Source organism: Mustela erminea, chromosome 16 (genome assembly GCF_009829155.1).
Source record: "Mustela erminea isolate mMusErm1 chromosome 16, mMusErm1.Pri, whole genome shotgun sequence".
Lineage (NCBI taxonomy): Eukaryota > Metazoa > Chordata > Mammalia > Carnivora > Mustelidae > Mustela > Mustela erminea.
In genome coordinates this window covers 70,008,698-70,032,502 of record NC_045629.1, presented here as the reverse complement: position 1 = coordinate 70,032,502, position 23,805 = coordinate 70,008,698, and the positions used below count along the sequence as shown (strand labels likewise).

Here is a 23,805-nt window from a genome sequence, read left to right as displayed (position 1 = left end):
TTTGCTGGAGATTAGCTACCGGCTTCGGGCCCCTTCGTTGCTGTAGGCCTCAGTTTCTTTACTTAAAATATGGAGTGAAGCGATTGAGGCCACACAGACCAGCCTGGGAGGCTCGAGCAAGTTCACAGACATGAAAGTGCTTTGTAAAATAGAATGCTCAGTGCAAATACACGGTGTGCGCTGCTCACATAAAGACGCTATCTGACGTCTCAGAAACCTGGGCAAAGCTGGAAGAGCCTGCCCATGACTACTTTTCATTGTTACCACTGTAGAAAGACGTAATGCCAAGGAAAGTGTTAAAGCAAGGACCTTCAGCTTTCACTGATGACTAACTCCTTTCCATTTTCTGGCAGGCTGCAATCCCGAGGAGCCAGAGGGTCAGGTGTCGAGAGAAGAATACAGATGAGTTGTTCCAGGCCGGGGTGGGGGCGGGGGACCGGTATTGCAAGAGGCACTGTCCCTGGGGATAGTGTGCAGCACTGCACAACGGAGACCAAGCACATAGGACCCCAAGGCACATTCTCACGGTTAAGGGCTCAAGTTTGAGTCCAGACAAACCTGAGTTCAAATTCTCACTCAGCCGCTTATTAACCCTGTAGCCTTAGACAACCCAATCTCATTGAGCTTCGGTTTCCTCGTCTGTAAACTGGGACAACGACTACTTTAGAACGTAATGATTAGGGACGCCTGGGTGGCTCAGTTGGTTAAGCAGCTGCCTTCGGCTCAGGTCATGATCCCGGCGTCCTGGGATCGAGTCCCACATCGGGCTCCTTGCCCTCCGCAGGGAGCCTGCTTCTCCCTCTGACTCTGCCTGCCACTCTGTCTGCCTATGCTCGCTCTCGCTCACTCTCTCTCTCTGACAAATAAATAAATAAAATCTTAAAAAAAAAAAAGAACGTAATGATTAAATACAACGATGTGTTCGTATCCATGTGAGTACGTATGCACATGCGTGTGTGTATGTGTGTGTGTAATTCCCGGTATACTGTAAGGGCCCAAGAAACAGTAGCTATCATAGTGGGCCTGTTGTTGGAGGAGTCACAGAAACCTGTTTTCGCATAAGCTGCTACTGATATTTACTGAGAGCTTTACAGATACGACAGATACGGTGTTATCTAAACACACATGTTTAATCTATTATGCCTCCTGATGGGGCACCTGGGTGGCTCAGTCAGCTGAGCGTCTGACTCTTGGTTTTGGCTCAGGTTGTGATCCTGGGGTCGTGAGATCAAGCCTCGTTGTGCTCAGTGCAGAGTCAGCTTGGGTCCCCCCCAATACCTCTCCCCCACCGCACCCCTGTGTGCTTGCGCATGTTTTCTCTTTAAAATAAATAAATCTTAGAAAAAAGACTTTAATTAAATTGATTTTAAATGAAAAAATTTAAAAAAGATGTTAGTTGAAAGACACACAAAAATAAAACAAAAAAAAATTTTAAAACTCTATTATGCTACTTAAACTTTAAAACTCGAGAGTAAAAGCTATTGTCAGTCCTATTTTTCTCTGGATCCCTGGCTATAATAAAGTACCCAGCACAGAGTGGGTATTGAAGAAATCTTTGTTGACAGAAGGAAGGAAAGGTAGAGGCCAACGAGAAGGAAGGAGGGGCAGATGTTGAGCTGACTCAGGTGTTATGAAATTCAAGGACTGACAAAAATAGAAACAAAGCATTTCTGAGCTACCGAACGGATGGAGGCTTCTTATAAAAAAGCCACTTTCTGTGCTGATGTGATTTATTTTTACTCCTCTGAGCTCTGGTATAATCTTTCCCTCCATCTGGCAAGTGGGAACGGACCAGCTATATTTCAAGTTTGCTAACAAGGATTGCTTAAGGTAAATATTTGTTGCTTGCCAGAGCAAACCATACCATTTCAGTTTTAGGTTATTTTAATGATAAGCTCCTTCAGATCTAGTTCCATTGATACTTTGTAGTACAGCGTGAAGTACATTTCACTCAAGTCCCAACTATATTTAGAAACCCTTTCACACGGCATCATTCGAGCAGATGTGAGGCCAGCTGCTGCTAATTCTTTCCTAGAATCTTACCGAGATGTGGATTTTAGTAAGGTTTTTAAAAATAAGTTACACAGGTGTCATCCCTGAGTCAATTAGCACATTAGCTATAAAAAGATTTTGTACAAATTAGGCTTTCTTTCCACAAGCTCTAAGACAGGAACAGGCTTTTCACTGTTTTGATCAATCTGTTTTCATTCTGTTGCATTAAGGTATTTTTTTCCACAAAACAAAAATAAAGTTCTCCCTGGACTGTGGCACTAGAGTCTTTTTCTTGTTGTTGCTAGTACTTGTTCTAATATTATCACAGAATAAAGCGATTCAATGAAGTCCTTTCTTTGGGCTCAGATTCAAAGAATATTGATCAAGCGTGGCAAAGAAACTACAAGTACTTCCAGATCCACTGTTAATTTTTCCCTAAGCGACTAAAAGATACTGGAACAAATGTGAATGTCCTGTCTTCAAATATGCGGGAAGTCAGAGCTCGGAATCCTGAAAACACCTGCATCTAGGTATCCTGGGGGCTGTGACTGGTTCAGTGGTCCTTAGCAAGGCTGGAATGTCTCTGGTCCAGTTTCCTCATTTCCAAAACAAGGACTCACAGACCACATTTCCAAAACAAAAAAACATCAAAAAAAATTTTTTTTGTTTTATTTTTTGTGTCTTTCAACTAACATCTTTTAAAAAATTTTTTCATTTAAAATCAATTTAATTAAAGTCTTTTTTCTAAGCCTCCAGATCCCTGGCCGCTTGCTAGAACCCTGTGCACCCCACAGTGGCCCACAGCCTTCCTTGGCTCTGCCTCCGTACCCCACTCCGAGTCTTAGCACAGCAGGGTTCCTTTCGAAAGGATGTCAACTGAAGTGAGAATCGAGAAAGCCTTCTCTCCTTAGGGGGTATTACTATTGCTTTTTTTAATAAAGTGGGAGCACCCAAAAATCAAACTTTCTAACGTTCTAATGCTGTGTTGTGGCCCAGTGTGCCTGAGCGGAAACCAGGAGACGGGCAAAAGTGGCCTCGGGTTCCTCCTGGGTAGTCAACAGGTTGACTGTGCCATGTGACGAGGGGTGCGCCTTCCCTACGCCCACCCTCCAACCCCAGTTTTCATCTGTGCATCTTTCTGTGTTATAAAACTTAATTACATCTAATCTTCATATTCTCCTAATCTCACTGACGTTCACAGAGGTTAAGTGGTTTCCAGCTGGTCACAGCTACTCAGAGAGGCAGAACAGGTGCCTGAGCCCGCTGTCCTTGATTCCCAGCTCGGCGCTTTCTGAACCAAACACAGCAGCAGCAGCCGAGGCGAAATCAGTGCTGCGCACTGGCCAGGTGTCAGGCACCCAGCAGAGAGCTCTGCCTTTCCAGCCATCTTGCTCCATCATCGTAATAACTCTATGGCGTAGACAGTATTTTGATCCCCACTCGCAGATGTGGACAGTGAGACCACAGAGAGGTTACCTAATACATCTGAGGTCACACAACAGTCAAGAAGCAGGATCAATGGGCACCTGGGTGGCTCAGTGGGTTGAGCCTCCACCTTTGCTCAGGTCATGATCTCACGGTCATGGGATCGAGTCCCACATCGGGGTCTCTGCTCGGCGTGGAGCCTGTTTCCCCTTTCTCTCTGCCTACTTGTGATCTCTCTCCTCTCTGTCAAATAAATAAGTAAAAATCTTTAAAAGAAAAATAAAGAAGAAGCAGGATCGAGATTCTAATTCAGGCAGTATGCTTTCTCACTTGCTCTTTCCACAGTCAGGCCAGATCGCCTTCTTACAATAGACGGCTGCCACCACCACTAGTTTCCAGCCATAATTCCGGGGAAAATATTTCCAAGAGTCCCGGCTTGCCTAATAGGGTTCTTCCCCGGAGTTGCAAGTCATGCATGACAGCAGTCACTGGTGTCAGGGCATCCCATTCTTGTCTAGCCCGCAGATACCGTGAGGGTGTGGACCGCACAGCTTTATTCCCAGCGCCCAAACACAACTGTCTGACACAGAGATGACTGCAGAACCCCGTGGAAATGGAAATGACCAAGTCTTCTTCAACACAGACTGCAGTACAGATTTCCTCCAGGTTATAACTACAGTTTAAAATTAAGACACAAAAGCCTGAAATTGAAAGGATGCATTCTGACTCTGAATTCAAGGGGATCAGGGGAGCAGAAATAAACATGCGACCCACCCACCCGGTGTATCCTGCAGATAGGTTTTCAACAGACAGGCATTCAGCTACACATGGCCTTTAAGTTTCTAATCAACAGCCAATATTTAAACATGAAGAGATGGCATTAAAAAACCCAAATTTCCAATTTTTTGAGAAAAACTGGAACCCATGACACTAGACGGGGCACCTGCTTGCTGGCTCACCAATTACCGCGGGACCAGTTTTATCTGTTTACTTTCCTTCTTGGCCCGTATGGGACTCTTGAGTTTGTCAATGAGAAAGCTACACAGAGGGTAGAAGAAGATCTGGAAGGACCTCGGAGTTTCCTAAGGTTCTCGAGTCTCTGCTCCAATCCAACACATGACTCTGCCAGCCTAGCCATAGAGTACATTGGCATTTTAGTCATTCGGTGACTGAGATTTCAGCTTTGCCTCAAATGACAGAATCAACCGACTGGATCGGTCGTCGCCAAATCTGGAATGTCTCCAGCTTTAAGCACCGCTACAAAAATGACAAACCAGGCCCATGTCCCTTCACCGGCTGTAGGTCAAATCATCCACGCTGTTGTTTTGCTGTGCCCTGTACAGCGGGGGCAAAACAATCTTTTTTTTTTTTTTTTTTTTTAAAGCCGTCTTCAACTGCTTATAATTATCACAAGGATGTAGGCAAAAAGTTGACATTTACGCTCACTGACTGGGTAGTGACCGGGATTTTCATCCTGAAAAATTCTGTGGTCTCTGGAGCTGTGCTGCTACTCAGGAGACCACAGGAGACCACAGGTCTGGAGCAGCAACCAGGGAGGCTAATATACATTTGAGAAAAGTCTTAAATTACTAAATTAAACAGGTTTATACAATCCAAATATAGTCACAGATGAAGGACGCTCGTTCTAAAATGAGATTTGCCCTTACTGCAATTTTGGATTTTATAATGTAAGAAAAATATTTCCTCAATTAGTCAGTGGATTGCTATTGAATCCTAGGCCTTAAATAATCTACAGACATTTAGAGGGCTTTCTCCTGTCTGGGTGGGTCCCAAGTGAAAAACTAAAAAACTTTTAAGGGGTTGAAAGTATTCCTAGAATTATACACCCAGTATCATTTTATATTACAATCAGCTCAATTTCAAACTTCATTTTAAAAATTTTAAAAATGAAGTGAATGGGATCATTCCTGAATAGGATTTTTTAAAATGCTATGTATGATAGGAAATGTGCAGTTTCTCTCACTGTTAAAAAAATAATTCCTGCTTGTTAGAAAGTCTGCAATCAACTCAGCTTTATTGCTTCAAATAAGCAGTTTGCACACAGAACAATAAAACTGTTTAATAAAAGAACATTATAGGCTTAGCAGATGTTGCAATCACAGAACATTTTAGGTAAATGGTTTTAAAAGGACATATCCTCAGTTTAGAAACACACTTTGGAAAATCGAATTCAGTTGTTGAATTTATGCAGGCTCTCTCTGAGAGAATATTTGGGCCCATTTTTCTCCAGCGGAGATGAAAGACTGAGTTTACAATGAACCAGCTACTAGCAAAAGCAGGCCAGAGGGAGTGTAACTCCTTTAACTAGCTCACATACCCACGTTCCTGCTTGGGTTGCTAATAAAGACATCTTGGTGGATTCTCAAAAGAAAAAAAAAAAAAAACTTTACCATTTGTTTGCTGACAGCTTTGAGAGGTATTAAAACTGTCACTTTCTTAGCAATGAATCCTTTCACATTCATTAAACACTCTCTAGAGGAGGACAAATGGATGATTCCTGCCCTCAAGGAACTTACGCTCCACCGGAAAAACAAAACAATGACAAATAAAACACAAGCTCGTTCTTATACAGTTCCAGCCATTTCTTGCCAGTTGATAGAGAGTATCAAAGACTGCTGGGTTGGGGCACCTGAGTGGCTGTGGGTTAAGCCTCTGCCTTCGGCTCAGGTCATGGTCTCATGGTCTCAGGGTCCTGGGATCGAGCCCCACACTGGGTTCTCTGCTTAGCGGGGAGCCTGCTTCTCCTTCTCTCTCTGACTGCCTCTCTGCCTACTTGTGATCTCTGTCAAATAAATAAATAAAATTAAAAAAAAAAAAAAAGACTACTGGGTTTACTATGCCATTCTTCTGCTAATAATGCCACCTACCTAAGGACAAACTTCTTAAGGCTGAAGAAAGATAGGACTTCAGCTCAAGGGAGGAAAAAGTGCTACAATTTTTAAATGTCACTTAATGTAACCTTTCTACCGAGAAGAGAAGCAAGCATAGCAAGTGGCCACCTTTTTAAAAGTGCATGCTTATTTCCTAACAACAAAGTTGGATGATATAATTTATTAAAATAATCAAGTACAAGTTTTGATTTAAGTCTGTGTAGTGTCTCAACTCTTAGCTTCAAAAAGAGAAACAACAAAGTAGCGATCTTCCCGTCTTAATGCGTCCTTTTTGCCTCATGACCAATAAATTCCCCCACCCTAAACACTCACCTTGTATCTGCTACAAGTCTAAGCAGACTTTACTTACACCAATTTAGTGACTTGATTCTAGTTAGTACTCTTATGTAACAAATTTATTTGTGAGAAGTCAGCATGGTCATTACCAGTCACAAATAATAAGACCATTTTTCACAAGGAAGCTATGCTCTGGCAGTGGCATTGAAAATGTTAATGTTCACATTACCATAATCGACCATTTGCACTATATGAGGGGTGGGGGGAGGAGCGGGGAACAACCCATGATATATCTCAGGGCTCCGTCTGTGCTAACTGCCTCGGGCTCAACCATGTCTCAGCTCCCAGGTGCACTGAACCACATCTATCAAAATATTTACCCCTTAAATAGCTTTGTAATAAGAGTGGAATGTCCTTTTTGATGATTTCCTTTGAAAAATCCATGTGTATCTAACTGGCAGCTCTAAATTCTTGGAGATGATGGAGCACATGAATCTACTTATTTAAAAAAAAACACCCCCCGTGGTGATTAGAGTTAATGTATTATAATAGCTACACAAACATATATTTCATATGCTTTACACTTTTGCCTTTGACTACGGCTCTGATCTCCAGTGGAGTGTGCCTCATTGCTAATCCCATCCTGGTTCTCACTCTGAACCAAATCCTTGTGAGGGAGACAAGGTTAGGTAGGAGCCTTCAGCAGCACTGGCCTACCAACATGACACATAGCTCGAGAAAGCCAGGGAGTTCTACAGCAGTTTTTGAACAGGTTAAAGCAATTGATGTGGACTGATGTGGCAGAATGAAAAACAAAACAAAAAAAAAACAAAAAAAAAAAAAAGAAAGAAAGAAAAGGGTAGGGGAATTCCTTCTCATGAAGCAAAAACACCAAAAATCTACCTAACTTTTAATATTCAATGCCCATTGCTGCGAAATACCTCTACCATATTGTCCACACAGTCACTGCATAAGCAGTACTTAAAACAATGGTTCAGCACTTTGAGTCACCCCCAATGTGAAGGACAAGAGGAAAGGGCAGTTCCGGCACACCTTGCAAAAGCAAACAATGGAAACAGTGCATTCCTCTGCTGCCGCCCAGTTCCCAGATCCTGGCCATCGCACCCCTTGGCTTCATCTGCTCTAGCACTTGGCCCTCCCTTCTGCCACCCCCAACTTCCTATCCTCGAAAGGAACCAGACAGGGTGGCAAGTATATCTGAGGAGGGCCAACACAGAACACTCAAGAGGCTTTTTACTGGTACCACCCTAAGGCCCCAAGCATTGCTCAACATCTTAGGAATGTGGCACTTGGTCTGCCTAAGTGGGGGGATTTCCCTTCACTCTTTTTCTCTGTCAATAAAATAAAATAAACAACAGAAGAATAACAATATCCGTCCCCCCCTCATCAGAACAACAAAGATCATCATTATTTAACTACAATCAATTAATACCCAGCAAGTGTGTTTTTTGGGGGCTACATGCACAGTATTGGGAAGCCAGACCATCTTTAAGATACCAAGTAGGTTTGATTTTTGGAGCCCCAGCCCCAACACCATATCAAACATACTGAAAGTCATATTCACAATCCACATTTAAAACTAACTTTATGGCCAGGGCACCTGGCTGGCTCGGTCGGAAGAGCATGTGACTCTCGATCTCAGGGCTGTGGGTTCGAGCCCCATGGTGGGTGGAGAGATTACTAAAATAAATATATATATATATAATTTTAAAAAAATTTATGGCCAAAACATTTTTGAAAGAATTTTTGTATTTGTTTTTGACATTAATTGGCTACTCCCCATTTAATCTATAGTTTGCTGTGATTTCTCAGTAATAGCCACTAAATTTAACATCTAACGAAGAAGACAAAATACCTGAGTTTGTATTTGTTTGCCTAAACATTTATTTTTGATCCTATATTTTTTTTGTTTTAGAGCCAATAATTTTTCTTTTGGAATCCCCAACTTTGGGGGTTTTCGAAAAGGACATTATTTAGTTGCTGTGCACCTAGTGCCTTATGAATGGCCTTGAGGATAATAGCTAGAGAGGCCATTTGAGGAGGAGATACAAGGTGAATGCGGAGGGGAGGAAATGTAGGTGAAGAAGAGGACGGCTGACAGAATGCATGTTGCAGAGGCTCCAACTAGAAAAACAACAGACAGGGTGTATTACCGTCCCACGGTCACTCTGCATGGGTTTAACATGAGACAAAGATGAAGAAAGCACTTTCTCTCCAGTGTAGGAATTCATACTATAGTGGGGGAAATAGGATTTTCATATAGCATGTGAGGCAAGGTGTGAAAACTATTATGAGAAAGACCTCAGGTACCATGAAAACGTGGAGGAGGGAGCTGTCACCAGAGCCAGCAAACCACACAATTCCAGGGGTGGGGCTCACGATGCACATGGTCATCTCTGTGAAGGGTATCCCCCCAAGTTGTGCTGTGCAGGTCATGGCTGAAGGGATAATACAAGGCCTCTCAGAAGAGATGGCGTTTGGGCAGGTGCATTGACTAGCAGAGCAAACATGAGTGTCATTTGTTCACCTGTGACTGGGATACTATTACTGACTTCACTGGGTCAGGAATCAAAAAAAAATATATGTGTACAAGGAGTACACTGCTTGTGTCAAATGCATCTTCCTTCCATTTCTCCCTCCTTCCTTATTTAAATGAGCTTCTACCCTGTGTCAGACACTCTACCAGGCACTGCCTATGCAATGAAGGACAGTATACACCAGTTGGCCTTCCTGAAACTTGTATAGTAAGACCACTCTATTACTAATTATTCTATAGTGACAGGAGAAAGGTGGGCCACGTAGAAGAATCAAAGCGAGCAAAAGCAATGGTGTGTCAAGAGAGGAGTCAGTCATCTAGTTTTTCAGGAATAAGAAAGAGTAGTTTTAGGGGGGTTGCTAGTTAGTGGTAAAACTAACGGAGAATAGGAAAACCACTCAGCTACAGCAGTTAGGGGGTAAAGCAGAGTGGCAAACAGGTTGTATCTATTCTATGAATTCTCATCAATGAAACTGGCTTCCCAGAAGTCTGGACTGAAAATGAACTCACGACGGTCATTGTCCATCACGGGCACTGTAGGGCTAGAGGTGATATGCGAGCGGCAGGTTGGGCCTTCTTTGTCTACATGAACTTGACCACTGTCTTCGTAAAGAGTCACATCTGGAAGAATCTGTGTCTTTCCTTAGCACATACCTAGAGCTCTAGAGCCAGAAGAGAAGACCCAGTGAGAGACGCAGACCTCTGACTAATGGCCCCACAGAAGGCCAAGAGATCAAAGGAATATTGGATGGTGGTGACTGCTTTAAAACTGGCTCAGTGTGGAATTCATGCCACATTGAGTCACGAAAATGGAGCCAATGAATTTGAAAAATGAAATCAGTTCAGTTTTGGAGGCAGAGTCCCGTGTTCAAATTATAGCTCTTCCAAATATTAGCTTCTTGTGAACCTTACTTTCTCACGGTAAAGCATGTGGATATTAATATCTACCTCACAGGGTTGTGGGAATGACTAAAACATACTGTAAGGTACCTGAAACACATTGGGTGCTCAATAAACAGTATTTCTCTTCTTTTCCTGAAGTGACTGGTGGTCCATACATAGAAAATTGTATAGGTCTATAGAAAGGGAAGGGGTTAGAGGGTAAATATCCACTGTGGCTGGGCTGGACAGCAAATGAAAATTACAAAAGCCTAGAATTAAGAAGTCAGGGAGTGGTGAGACCAGAAACCACTGGTTTGGCTGGCTGTCCACAGCATGGTCTTGTATGTTACCAACAAAGATTCAAGGAGGAATACAGTGTGGAACGCTGCTGGTGTTCAAAGCTCACTGGGGAAGATCAGTTTTAACCACAAGTTTTAGTAAGTGTGCCAAAGAATTAGGCATGCATGACATGAGAGAGTTAGGGGACAGGGGGCAAAGTGAGAGAGAAATTGGGGGAAGTTTCACAGAAGCTGAAATGAGAATTGCATTAAAGGACATCAAATTTTTTTCCAAATGCACTGAAAGAAAAACACCGTTCTACGAAGAAGAAAGAGTGTGTGGAAGAGAAGTAAATATGAAGTGTTAGGGGCCTTTTCAGTGAATATGTCAAAATCACACAGGATCAGGCAGGAATGAGGAAGAAAGGGGAAAAGAATGAGTCAGGTGCTGAGGCCACTGAGGATAACTTATTATTCTGCTGTTATTATTTTTATTATCTCCAGACCGGCCAAGAAAAATTTTAAGACCAATCAAGAACAACAAGAACAAATAGATTCTTACATTAGATTTTTTGTTTGGTTCCAGTTTTTATTTAAATTCTAGTTATTGACCATAGAGTGTAATACTGGTTCCAGGAGCAGAATTCGGGGATTCGTCATTTCCATACAACACCCAGTGCGCAGCACAGCAAGTGTCCTCCTTAATGCCCATGATCCACTTAACCCGTCCACTATTCAGCTCCCTCCCACCAACCCTGACTGTTCTCTATCCTTAAGAGTCGCTTATGGTTTGCCTCCCTCTCTTTTAACCCTAATCAGTGAAACTAAACACGTGTTTATCCTACATAGAAAAGAATCTAATTAGGCAAATAAATATGCAGGAAACTGGAAATGTTAAGGCTCATATGCAAAAACACCTGCCCAACTGAAAGCTGGTGGGTGACAACCAGTTAACTGAGAAAAGAGCTTGACTCAACAATTCAGAAAGCAACTAGTTTCTTAAACAGCTAGTATTGTCTTTAAAAAATTAAATGAACTTAAAATCACTAAATTGATAGGAATTAAAATGAAATGAATGCAAGAAATCTGCATTGAATTTTTAAAAATCCTGTTTTGCTAACTTACATTAGAACCTCCTCATTTTTAGTAAATAAGCTGTAACATTTTTTTGTTTCATTTTCAGTGCTTTTCTGTTTTGCAATCTTGAATGCTTAAAGCCTTCTCTTGTGGTTAGGATCTTGAGTCTACCAAGTAGCACGTATGGGTTCAGCTTCACCTGTGTATTGGGGGTGCGGGGGAAAGGGGGTGTATAGCCGATGAGCCTTTTTTCTTCTTCCTTTTTTTTTTTTTTTAAGATTTTATTTATGAGAGAGAGAGAGCACAAAAGCAGGGGGAGCAGCAGAGGAAGAGAGAGAAGCAGGCTCTTTACTGAGGAGAGAGCCCAATGGGGGGCCCAATCCCAGGACCCTGGGATCAAGAGCTGAGCTGAAGGCAGAAGCTTAACTGACTGAGCCGCCCAGGTGCCCCGATATACCTTTCTTAAACAGTTTGAGACGCCCTTGTCTCAAGAGCTCTGGAAGTCCTCTGAGAATGACATCATCACTGAGGTGAATCATCTAGAACACATTCCACCTCTCAAAAGGAGAGGTACCTGAACACAGCCCGAGTTATGCTGAATAGGGTAGAAGAGGCAGCTGGCACAGGTGTCTAAAACCCTGGGCTCCCACCAGCTCCAGGTTGCCCCATCAGGGGACTTCAGATTCTCATCAAGAAAGGAGCCCACCAACGAGATCTCAGGATTCCAAGATTTCTAATTCAGCAACCCAAAGTCACAGGTATAGAAACTAAGTCACAGGAAGGCTATCAGCTGTCCCCAGTCTGCAATCTGAGCCAGGAAGGAGGCCAGAAACAAGGAACTGGTCTCCAACTTTACCGTTCATGTGAAAGCCCACTCGACCAAGCTGAGACACACTTTGGAGAATCATCAGGAATCACAAGACTGTACTGTGGGCTAGAGAAGGAGCGAAATAAAAATCAGTTGCAACCTCAAATAGGTCGGTAACCTGGAAAGGTCGGAAAGGTAGTTTTAAAACACACTTTCCAATTCTTTTGAACTAAAATCAAATTTGGGACGCTGCGGGAAGGCAGCTGAAACAAAAGCTAATTTTGTTTAATGAACTAACCAGGAAGGCATTGTGAAAGTATTGTGCAATGAAATGCTTAGCTAATTACTGAGAGATCAAATAACTGTTGCCATAGTTACTGCACACTGTTTTCCATAATAACTTTTATCGCTTCAATAAATCTTTGTGACGCAACAAATATAAAAAGTTTACTGTAACCTGACTATAATGTTTTGGAAGGCACACGCTGATGACAGGCCTACTGAAGTTACCTTCCCATATTTGTCAGTGAACCAGGGGTGATACCCCGTCTCCTTGACTCAATATCACAGTGTTTCAATGGCTCCTTTCATCGGAGTCTGTAGTTCCTCAGAAGTTGAATTTACCTGCTCCTGTCATTCAGCGAAAAAGTCAGGGGGCTCTTTCAGCACTACATCTTGTTAAACAGGAATGAAATTATTAACGGCAACAGCACGCGGGAATTATCAGGCTGCACGTGGGGCAGATGACGTACGTCACCATCTGATATTTCCCACACTGCTGTGGGAGAAGGAGCCGGCCAGTGTCACCCAGCTCCCTCTTAGAAGACATTTCAACCCAGGTCTATCTCCAAAGTCAGTTCTCTGTCCATCACACCACACAGCTATACACACACACACACACACACACACACAGATACATATATATCTGTGTGCATATATATATATATATATATATATATATAGCGCCATTTATTTCATATATATGTATAAAGACAGACAATTTCTCAATTTCTGTAATAATAGTCTCCTGGCTGCTGGGTATAGTGTTCAGTTTGCACCAAAGTGCTGGAGAAAACTCCCTGACATAATGACTGGCTGGTCTGTTAGCTGAGATGATGTCACTGCTCCATTGGAAAACGGGCATTCTTTCCCCGGATACACTGGAGTTAAGACTTGCTTATATTCCTATTCCTGGCCCCTCCCCGCCTCCACATAGGCAGGGCTGAGTCATTTGGCCACTTTCACTCCTTCCTGTATCTTGCCTGCCCTTTTCTGTATCTGAACACTGAGACTTCTGAGTAAGAGAAATGGTAAACGTGATCTAATAGGTTGAGACTGACAATGAGCACAGAGTACGGGGTGATAAGATAAAGGTGACTGCAGATGGAGAATGCTGTTCTGCTGCCGTGAGGCCGAGGAGCTTCAGATAGGTTGCTCACCGAGTATCTCCCTGAGTGTTCCCATCTGGAAAATGGGGCAACAGCCACCTACTAACTCCCAGGGATATGATGCAGATTAATTATTTAATGCTGTTGTTTTTTGAAGCCACATAGTACTAAGTATAATGATCATTATTAGGGGGAAATGTAAAACAGAAGCTTACCGAGTTATTAAACAGCACAACTGCAAGCCACTGTCGAACGGGTGTGCTACGGCAGTAAATGCAAGTACGCGCCCTCCAGAACCCTGATGTAGAAACTCGGAAGGCTCCTGCCTATGAAACCTGATTCATACCTATTCAGCACTGTTCCAAAGGTCTCAGTTTCAGAGAGGCCAAAAGCCATTTATTTCATGGTTGGTTTCAAAGATGAACAGGTAGGATTCATGTCCGGGACTGAATCAGCCCTGGATGACTCAGCTGCGGTAATCTCTCTCACCGTAGAGATAGCCAAAGGCTGACCCTTCCGTCTTCTGGGCACCGCCACTGCCGCACCCCCCTCCCAAAACTAACCCCCATTCCCCAACCCCGCCCTACCCCACTCCCACCCCATTGCCTGGGCATTTCAGCTGCAAATGTGTCCTTGACTCTGGCTGCCTCTCATGCCCTCCTATCTTTTCCATTCAACCGGTTCCTGCTACCTCCCCAAAGATCTCTCGAATTCAATTCCTTCTCTCCATGCCTACCTTAATAGTATCTTCAAAAAGACTATAACTATCTTCCTGCCTCCGTTTTCCCTCCTCCTTAAATCTGTCACTCTCCCCCAAATGTAACATAATGCTGATCATGACTTGCTTCTGCTTAAAACGATTTGGTGTACACCAGTGCTTTCAAGATAAAATTCAGATTCTTTCGCAAGTGACGTAAGGATTTGCATAAACCGTCTCCCATATACTGTTTCCAACTTAATTTTTGACTTCTCTCTTTATCGTGCTCTCCTCACGCTTTCTCTTCTTACAGCTCCCTCTGCTAACTGCTCCTTAACATCTACTACTGTGTTCTACTGAAAACTGCATTCTTTGTAAGGACACTAGTCCTGAAGAGCCCTAAGGGCAGTGACTAGCCTTTCCTTCAGCCTGGCATGAAGTGACTACGTACTCAATAAATGTTAAATGAATGACGAAATGAATTAACAAAGGCCTCCCGTGCACAGGTTAACCCATTATGCCCACTTACTCTGCTGTGGTCGCACAGCATCAAGAGGGCTCTTAATCGATTAATTCGATTGTTTTTAACTATAGACGATTATGACCGTAACTGATTCAGGATGTCTTACTATGAGGACTCAAGTGAATTAAGTTATCCTTTGTAAATATAGACCAAAATGGTTCAAGTTTGCCTGGAAGCTCTTAGATTCAGTCAGATGCCATGAACTCCTGCCAAGAAGCAAACACTCAAAGCACAAAACAAGAGTGTTAATGATTTTGTAGAAAGCTGCGATCATGGAATGTTCACATCTATCAGAACTCCTGCTGTACAAACCTCCTCTTCCAAAGTGATGTCAGGAAGAGGAAAAAAAATTTAATCAAGTGGTGAGCGGAATACAGAGGAAAGGCATTTTAGGACGGTATGGTTTTGTTTGCTCCATGGATACTAAGAGGAAAAAAGAAATGACAACAGCATTTTACTTCCTTGCTCTGGAATGCTACTGGACACAGGAAAGCAAGTCAGTCACAGGTAGACCAGCTTCCTTTACTCAAAGTAAAAGAGCCAAATTAATCTTAATCTATTTTGGGGAATAAACAAAGACAGCCTTTGTCTAAGAAGCTCCTATTTTGTGAGAATATGAAAGATCTCTTCCCAAATATTTGCCAAGTAAGAAAAAAAAATCTTCAAAACTGATAAAACACCACTGATTTAAATGTCATCCATCAAGCTAACTTCATTAAAGCTCACACAATGGCCTCCCTATAGAATCACCTCTTACTTTAGCTTCTAAATTCTTGGCCCTCTTCCCCTTCTTGGATTTGAATTTCTATTTTCTAAGCTCAAGACTACTCCTGCGATTACTCATTTTTTTCATCTGCAGATTCGCACTGCTGACCACAGTGCTCCTCCTGGACTCGTTTCTGCCCTCAGCTCCTACTCTACTGGGATCCTGCACCGCCTCCGTCACGGACCACCTCCTACACGGCTTCTTCCTCTTTCCAGCCAGAGGCCGTGTGTCCATCTCAGCCCTTTGTGTTGTGCTGCTAAAACGTCAACGTTATATTGAAATTTTATCATGATATCGAAAGTAAGTATTTTCAGCCTTCATATTTCCCCCGGTCCCAGGTCTGTATCTCCAGCAACCTTTAATAGCTCATCACACCACTGCTTCAAAGAGAACATGAGTGGAACTGAACATACCACCCATTCCTTCACGCCCCATCGGCTCCTTCTGCACTTGCTGGTAAGGAGCGACTGTTCTCCAGGGCATTCATGAGAAAACACTGGGGTCCCCTCGCCTTCCTTCTAACAACCAACGTAAGTCCTGGTGACAAACGCAAATTTCCTCTACCATCTATCTCATAGTCCCTTACATTTCTAACTTAACCAACCAAAAACAGTGCCCAAAATACTTACGGTCTTCATAAAGACATTAGTATTGCCCCGGTCTCCAGTTTCTTCTCTTTCTTTCATAATGCCACCAGATTAAACTGTTTATATGTCTAAACTTTTTTTGGCATGCACTTTTGTTTTCCAGAAAGTTCCTATATAGTTTCAGCATCACCTGTAAGATATCCATTTCCTAGTTTACCCTTCAACTACCTCAGCAGTTGGCCCTGACCTTGTAGTCTCACTCCTCACAATCTCCCATAAAAATACCACATGATGGAAGCCCTTATACATGTTTGAGCTCACTAGAATAAGGCAATAAAGAAAGCATATGTTCTGTCTGGTCCTCGAACCAAATGTTCACTGCCTCTTTTTATAAATCAGAATTTTTACCTGATGAAATTCCCAGGGACACAGTAACTCCTAACATCACTCCTACTCGACAGACACTGGAACATAAAAATTTCCAAGGTCTGTTTCCTTGCTCTCAATTCCCTTTACCTCTGGTAAGACTTACTTGCAAAGAAACCCCCCCAAAGTCTAGTACTGCTATCTTTTCTTTTCCCTTCTATTTTTAATCTCAAATTACCAGTACTTTCTGTTCGTCTTCCACCAACCTGCTGACTCCGCCACCAACAGGTATGCTAGACCTGAAATTCTCAAGGATGCCTATAAATTATTCAGAACTAAGGCCAACCACAAGGAAATTGATCTGCTCTTCCCAACTAGATAGGACCAACTGATGCATACTTTAGAAAAACAAAATCTTCACAGAAAAAGGTAATTTATAGCTCCATATAGTCCTGTGCAGCCTCCTGCCATAGAAGGTGAACGTGGACTGTGCTTTTTGTTCTTGTGGCCATGGACTGTTTTCATTATCCAAGAAACTTTACTAAAGAATAACGTCTGGGGGCACCTGGGTGGCTCACTGGGTTAAAGCCCCTGCCTTCAGCTCAGGTCATGATCTCAGGGTCCTGGGATGGAGCCCCGCATCAGGCTCTCTACTTAGCAGGGAGCCTGCTTCTTCCTCTCTCTTTGCCTGCCTCTCTGCCTACTTGTGATCTCTGTCTGTCAAATAAATAAATAAAATCTTAAAGAAAAAAAAAAAAAAGAATAACTCCTGTAGGAATTTTGAGTTTATGGGACATGCTACTGAATTCCTAGTTGCTCTCCCAATCACTATGTCATTCTACAACTTGAGAGTGTTTAAAAATAATAATAATAAAGCATCTCTCCCCCAGCTCATGCAGAATTAGCTATACTTGGATCGTCTGGGTGGCTCAGTAGGTTAAGTGTCCGACTCTTGGTTTCAGCAAATGTCATGATCTCAGGGTTGTGAGACTGAGCCCTGCATTGGGCTCTATGCTGGGCATGGAGCCTGCATAAGATTCTTCCTCTCTGCCCCCCATCCTGCTGTTTTCTCTCTTTCTTAAAAAACAAACACAAAAACAAAAAACAAAAAACAAAAACAAAAAAAACCAAAAAGAATGAGCGATACTCACAGGTTCTTAATCTGTGTCGCAGAATTTAACTCTAAGTAAGGCAGCAATATCACAGTGTGCCCTTGAGATAATATTCGACCAGAAATGTTTGGAAGTCAAAGAATTAAAACAACAGAAGTTCCCTAAGAGGCATTTCAGAAAAATATATAGAAAGATCATCAGGAGCTATTAAAGAAACCCTCAAATAATGGGGTTTAAAAATGTAAGAAAATTTAAAGTACAACAATAGTAATAAGAAAAGACCCACGGATGTTCAGAGACCAAGAAAATTAGGCATTTATGGCCGCATGGTGGGACAGAAAGAGGCAGAAAGCTTCAAAAGCAGGCTCTGCTACTTACAGGTGTACGTATGACCCAGGGCATGTCTCTGTAAAGCAGGCTGGATCCAGAGGGAGGGGAGCGAGGCAGTGGCCTCAGGGGCTACACAGAAACTCACCCATCAGAAGAAACCATATTTTAACATGATATTCCAAACATCAAAATTAGTGCCCCCCCAGTCCACGATGAACAAAATAGAATTTCATTTCATTTTATTTTTTTAAATATTTTATTTATTTATTTGACAGACAGAGATCACAAGTAGGCAGAGAGGCAGGAAGAGAGAGAGGAGGAATCAGGTTCCCTGCTGAGCAGAGAGCCAGACGTGGAGCTCGATCCCAGGTCCCTGGGACCTGGGATCATGACCCGAGCCGAAAGCAGAGGCTTTAACCCACTGAGCAACCTTTAACCCAGGTGCCCCCAAAAGAGAATTTTAAATAATGACAGAACCCAATCCTGCATTTAACACCTCTCTTGTCTCACACCACCTGCCTCACCTTAGTCCTGGCCCTGTCACATCCTGCAAATCTTAATTCCTTAAATACTGCATAAAAAGTTACTTATCTTGATTAGGGAGTTGCTGGCAGCCCCTCCCCAGCCTCTACTGGTCTGAGAGTTCCCATTTGTGTAATAGTAACACTGAAACCAAAACACCCCCATCATTTTCACAGGGTTGCCAGGAAGATCAAAAGACATAACTGCAAATGTCAAGGTACTGGAGGAGGTAAGGACATTTCTTGGTATTATTATTATTACTTTAGGAAGAGTTGGAAGAATCCATGAGGTGGAGAGACGGTATAATAAGACTCCCAGAAAGTAACTGTGTCTGGCTGTCCCACTTTCTTTCCTCTCCTGGGCCTTTTGGGGTCCTACATAGTTCTGAAGTGGCTTCAAGGCACAGCCCGCTCTGTCCTGGGCCATGCTGCATGGACAAGCGCCACTAAGCACGACAGACACGGATGGGACTTGGCAGAGGATACACAAAGGTATCTTCTTGGAATGGATCAACGTCACCCATTCTGCTGAGAATTACTTTTTGAAAGGAACACGAGAGGAGCAGAAAATCTAAAACAGCTAAGATTAGAAAAGAAACTCCAGGCCAAAGGACACGAAAAGATGCTCTACATCACTATTCATGAGGGAAATGCAAATCAAAACCATGAGATACTGCCCTCCACCTTGCCCTAAGGAGCAAGCACTGGCTAGGAGGACGTGGAAAAAAAGGAGCCCTCGCGCACCGCTGGTGGGAACGCACACTGGTGCAGCCGCAGTGGAAAACAGGATGGAAGCTTCTCAAAAAATTAAAAATAGAAATACCGTAGGATCCAGTAATTCCAGTACCGGGTATGTGCCCACAGAAAACAAAACACTAACTTGAAAACATATATGCACTTCTTTGTTTCCTGCAGCATTATTTGTAATAGCCAAGATAAGGAAGCATCCGAAAGGCCTACTGATAGAGAGACAGATACAGAAGATGTGGGGTATAAACACAACGGAATGTTACTCAGCAATAAAAAGAAATGAGATCTTCAAGTTTGTGACAACATGGGTGGACCTAGAGGATATAATGCTAAGTCAATAAGTCAAGGAAAGATAAATACTATTAGATCGTATTGACATAAGAAATCTAAAGAACAAAGCGGAACAAACAAAGCAGAAACAGACCCATCACTACAGACTGATGGTTGCCAGGGGGGACGGGAGTGGGCGGATGGACAGAATGGGGGAAGGGGAGAGGGAGGTACAGGCTCCCAGAATCAAAGGTACAGCGTAAGGAACGTAGTCCGTGGTACTGTAACAGTGCTGCACGGGGACAGGCGGCCGCCACGCTTGAGGCGAGCACAGCAAAGTGCAGAGCTGCGGAATCATTATGTTGTACCCCTGAGACTAACAAGACACTGTAGGTCAACTAAACAATGACGAAGTAAAACAGAACAAAACAGAAAGCTTATGAGAAAACAAAACAAAGAGCTTCAATGAAACTTCACATTTGTAGCAGAGGCCGCTGTGGGTTGTGCCTCAGACGGCCTGGGAGTATGTCACTCTCTCTCGGAGGATTTCCTCTAGAGAGAGATCAGGAATGCCTTATCGTGGGACATCCGTCACAGTCCTGGATATGCTCGTCCATGTGTTCATTTGACAAAAACCCAGAACACCAACTATGTGCCAGACGCTGGACATCTTGAGATGAATAAAATGCAGCCCCTCCCTTCAAGAAGCCATCTGGGATTATCAGAGTATCAGAGGAACTCTATATGGTAGACTGAGGCTTTTATTTATTCAAAACATTTTCAGTGAGCCAGTCATCTGGCTCTGGCGGATGGCAGTGAGAACACAGTAATCTCTCTGTACTCTAGAGCTGGTATCTGAGAGCAATTCTTGAGCAAGTCCATAACTGGGTTTGCTCTAAGGAAGATTGGACCTTTTATCTCATCCCAGGGCACCAGCATGGGAGACCTAAAACCTGGCAGTACATCAAACATAACACTAGAAGTAAGTTTTTAATTTCCTTATAAGACGATCTGTTCCACAACCCAAAAGGGGCACATGGGCATTCCAATGTCTAAGAGGGTCCCTGGAAACATTATAGGGCCAACTAGACATCTCTGTGCAGATCTTTAGGAAGGTGCAATTGAGGTAATGACTTATTTGGCCACTTGGAAGACAGATGCCATCCCATTCCCTTATGCCTCTCTCTGCCCACTTAGTCTGGGCACCTAAATAATACTTGTTGATTTCATGCAATATATAGCTTGAGTAATATTTCTGAAATAAGTGTTACCAGCTATAGATCTCATTCTCCCAGCTACATCATTAGAAAGTCTCTGCCCCATGGAGGAGAGGTAGCATACCTGTACATGTGGAGATGGTTAAGGCTGTTCATCATAACACACAGATCTATTTCAGGAGAAAAATAAAAATGTACTCATCCTTAGTCCTGTCCAAAAAGGGAACAAAATGGTCAAAATCACTACCATGATCACAAGATTACCACTTGTTTTTATGTAGTGCCTGATTATTTTCAAGTCTCTTTCAAAATTACTAATTCAATTGATTTTTATATCAAAGCTATGATGTAAATAGAGTGAGCAAAATTATTTCGGAGATGAGGAAACTGTCACAGAATGGCTCTCGCCTACAGTCACACAGCTTACCAGCAAGTTTAAGAAAACAAATGGACTCCAGTGACACATTCACCCTATTACACAGCTACAGTCTGTGTAGCTACAAGCACTGAGTTCCCAAGTTTCAAAGTGCCTGGCACACAGTCAGCTCTGGCTTTATTTATCTCCATTACCCCAGTGTCTAGAACAGTATCTGGTGAATTAATAAGTGAACAACGAATAGATGAATAATAATGAATGGATGAATAAGGGACTGGCAAAGCTAAAGAAAGGTTTGATTCACACTTTAGGTATACAGATGGCAGCTTTCATAAAATTACAAAAAACTGATTTCACAAATGCTTTCAAAAGCTTCGAAGTTGCTTTTCTAACGGCCTCACCTGACTAGCTTTAAGCCTAAGTAGATGTGTTTCCCTGACCTATTTTCAAAGCTTATCTTTAAATCCCTTGTTACAAAATCTTAAGGACTAAATATTTGTTCTGAGAAAATATGTAATGGTTCAGGCAAGAAGACATTTAAGAGTATTGATTAAATTCCCAGAGCTGAAGATACTAATAAGAGTTATATCAAAATGCCTTATGTGCGATGAATCTCTAATGAGAATTAAATTGCTGGTATTTCAAAAGCCACTCAAATCATAAACCCAACTGCATAAGAATAGTAATAGCAGAGCAAAGAAGCCAAACTAAAAAAGTAAAAACCAGATGTTCCCATAAACAATAAAAGCCTTATGAAATTGGATCTACTCTGCATTTGAATATCTAAGTACAGTTTTCTGGTAGAAAAGAAAGTTTAGCATTTCCAACCTTCTGAACTGGACCACCTTCCCACCCATTCTCTCCCTGGATGAATACAGCTGAGGTTCAGCCTGCAAAGATTAGCTCTTTATACGATCCAGCACCAAAGTTACTGTCCATAAATGTTCCACAATGAATGTGGATAATTCCACAGAAAACTCCAGGTAAGAACATGATTCTATGATAACTACGGAGTACTTTGCTTGGTTCACAAGATAGTGATTTTCTCCCCTTCTTCACCAAAATGTCAGCAACAGGGGTTTCTTTGCCAGAGCTACTGAATATTTTGCTCTATGGGCTCTGTTCAACATCCCGTACTCCTCTGTACACACGAAATAAGATCCTTTCTCTGTGGGACGATGTGGCCATGTTTTGTCTTCAAATAGCTGTGCTGTGGGGTGTACTGGGAATTAAAGAAATTAAATCATGCTAGAAGAGGAAGAGGCTCACTGAGATCCAAATCCTCATGTGAGAAAGGAAACTCAAGCCCAGAGAGAGAATTCTCCCTGGTTTGACATCTAATAAAGGAAGGAGCCAGCAGGACTAGAATCCAGATCTGCTGTGAACCACCAGAACTGGGAGGAATACACAAAATTGCGGTCATGTATTATACACATGTGTGGTCATATATGCAATATATACTTAGTCATATATACGATATATACATATATAAAATATATCAAAGCAACCTGTCCCAAACTATAATCATCATTTGCTGCAGTGTTGCTTCGATGGAGTCCTGCTACTCAGGTGACTTCACCTTTAATTTTATCCTCTTGGTTCCATTCTGAAAAACACATTTTCACACTGGGCTAACACCAGTGGCATAGCCCAAGGAATCAGACTCCCCCAGGTGAAGTCGTGTTCAGGGGCCCACTCCCTCCCACCACACTACTCTGACTTCTATGGAGACATCTGCTCCCACATTCCTTGATTTGAAACCCAAACCAGAGAGTTATGTAGCAGGAAGCGATCTGGCTTTGACATGGACGTTGGCCTCCAGAAAGTCACTGATGCTTTCCGGAACATTTTTATTATTTATTGAGCAGCTTTCATGGCAAATATTATGTATCTGCCACTGAACTAGACACTTTACTTATGGTAAAAGAGTAACTAATTTTCTATAAATGATGGTATTCTGGGAACTCTATGATCTCACTGGATGCTTTTAACCTTCCCCAAAGGATGGTACAACTGTTTTTCCTATTTCACAAATAAGGAAACCCAAGGCTTGGTTCTCACGTGATTCTTCCTATTTTACAGCAGAGGATGCTGAGGCTTACAGAATCCTTACCCAGAACTGCCTGACGTAACCAGCTTACTGAGTGGCTAGGAGGTGGCAGAGCCACGATTTAAACCCGTGTCTAGACAACCCAAGTTCACTATGGCAGACGCTGAGGTGCCTTCCAGATGCTCCTCAAGAATGAAACAGCCACAAGTGCTGCTTGGCAGCAAGTCTCCTGCTCGCAGCTGCCTTTGGAGACCACTTTACGTCAGGAGTTACCTTGCTCGAGACCATGCCCCTTTCAGGAGTGACTGGCATCTGATGGCTGGTCAAAGAGGTACAAAGGCCTGGCCTTGTTCTCCCAACTCAGGAACAGCTCTGAAGGGTCATCCAGCTTCAGAACTCCCTGTAGTTCGCTGAGACTTCAGGTGGAGACTGGATCATCGGCTTGACGCCCCACTGTCCAATCCTGCTTCCTTCCCTTCCCTTCCACAAGTGTTGGTCCCAAGAGCACTCCCTACCGGACTTCGGCATCTCAATTTTCACCTCAGAATCGCCTTCCCAGAACACCCAACCTGTGGTATCTGTGTGGTATTTTTTTTCTTTTTTCACTTTACCAGGCTGCTGACTCTGTTGTTTCATCTGCAAGAG

General features: G+C 42.8%; 1 protein-coding gene and 1 long non-coding RNA gene across 6 annotated transcripts in view; both read right to left on the bottom strand.

The window, feature by feature from the left end:
- The window catches only part of NSMCE2 (NSE2 (MMS21) homolog, SMC5-SMC6 complex SUMO ligase), a 213,731-nt gene that overhangs the window by 70,273 nt on the left and 119,653 nt on the right, over positions 1 to 23,805 (bottom strand). The gene's annotated exons all lie outside the window — the stretch shown is intronic.
- LOC116574837 lies at positions 8,672 to 22,830 on the bottom strand. Its single transcript, XR_004279519.1, has 3 exons — positions 22,820 to 22,830; positions 9,763 to 9,765; positions 8,672 to 9,226 (listed from the first exon to the last, which is right to left on the bottom strand). It is a non-coding gene; the product is annotated as an uncharacterized LOC116574837 (long non-coding RNA).